Here is a 1,661-nt window from a genome sequence, read left to right as displayed (position 1 = left end):
GAATTGTATATATATATATATATATAATTTTATTGGGGGCTCTTACAGCTCTTATAACAATCCATACATCAACTGTATCAAGCACATTTGTACATATGTTGCCATCATCATTTTTAAAACATTTTCTTTCTACTGGAGCCCTTGGTATAAGATCCCCCTTTTTTCCCTCCCTCCCCCACCCTCACGAACCTTTGATAAATTATAAATGATTATTTCCATATCTTACACCATCCACTGTCTCCCTTCACCCACGTTTCTGTTGTTCGCCCCCTACGGTGGGGGAAGTGGAGGGGAGGGTTATCTTATTTCATGTCTGTAACCGTTGCTATATGGCTGTCCTTTCTTATCAGGCAGAGTGAGAACTTTCCCGGCCATGTCTGATCAGTGTTGTCCAGGCTCCTTTGCCAAGAATGGTGGTCCACGAGGCCTGCTTAGTTTTGACAGGTGGAACCCCACCCTTGCTTGGGTCTAAGTACGTGTGTGGAATGTCCTGATAGGACGCAGTGGTAGCAGTGGTCAGACGAATGGAGATGGTGGGAAGACAGAAGCATTACATGTGAAAAGCCTAGTATTTTAATAAAGTAACATATGTGTACATTATTTGGAAAGGATAACTTTTTTAATCACAGTTTATTTTTTAATAAACAGTGTCAGGAGTCATATAAGGTACCGTCATGTGCTCAGACACTTCATGTCTGTGTTGTTAGTATCCTGGAAGGAGCCCCTGGTGGCTTAGTGAGCATGTGGTGGGCTGCTAACCACAAGGTTAGCAGTGTGAAACCACCAGCCTTTCCATGGGTGAAAGAAGAGGCTTTCTACTCCTGTAAGGAGTAGACAGTCTCAGAAACCCACGGGGCAGCTCGACCCTGGCCTATGGGGGAGCCATGAGTCAGAATTGATCGGTGGCCGTGAGAGAAGGTGCTGGCCCTGACAGTTGAAAAGAGCAGGTATACTAGATTGCAGGGACAGCAGGTCACCCATCACCCTCTCTCCCCTCCTGTCCAGGGACACAGCATGGTATGGCAGAAGCGGAATAAGCCCACTGTTGACACTGGCCTTGAGTTCTGGCCAGATGCAGGACCCTCCCTTCCCCAGGCCAAGCTTGCCCCTCTCCCAGCCCGCCCTCTGGGCTGCGGCTCCCTCTGCACCCCTCACTGAGCGAGTGGCCTGTGGACGAGCCTCTCAGGGCCACCTTTATCCAGACCTCCGCGGCAGGGTTGCTGTGAGCACGCAGGAGCCTCAGTCGGTGGCCGGCCCATTGTCCGTGCTCACGAATGACGCCTGCTGCCTTCTCACTGCTGCCATGACTGTCACAGAAAGAAAGCCGCCGAGCATCGAGCATCGCCATAAACTTTCCTACAGTCCTGTCTGCCCCAGCCACCTGCTGGGGCACGAGCTCCTCCCACCTTGGCTTTATGCCAAGGGAGATGCCCTTCCCTCCCCTTCCTCGTTAACCTTGGAAGGGACCCTCACCCCTGGGTACTTGCATCTGGTGTCATTATGCCAGTGCCAACTGTGGAGGCATTTCCAGTCCTCATTCCCAGTAACTTCTCGCAGTGTCTGCATGAGCACACACGTGTGGCTGGGTGTGCAAGAGCCTATGTGCTGTGAACCCAAGAGAAATTCACAAATTCCTCTGCACCTCCCCTCCCCTCCCTTGC

General features: G+C 51.1%; 1 protein-coding gene across 1 annotated transcript in view; it reads left to right on the top strand.

The window, feature by feature from the left end:
- Positions 1–1,661, top strand: part of ATP7B (ATPase copper transporting beta) — a 64,666-nt gene that overhangs the window by 34,878 nt on the left and 28,127 nt on the right. The window lies entirely within an intron of this gene.

The sequence above is a fragment of the Echinops telfairi genome, unplaced genomic scaffold (genome assembly GCF_000313985.2).
Source record: "Echinops telfairi isolate 266 unplaced genomic scaffold, ASM31398v2 ScPeMD7_11;HRSCAF=52, whole genome shotgun sequence".
NCBI lineage: Eukaryota > Metazoa > Chordata > Mammalia > Afrosoricida > Tenrecidae > Echinops > Echinops telfairi.
This window is presented reverse-complemented; position numbering and strand designations above follow the sequence as displayed.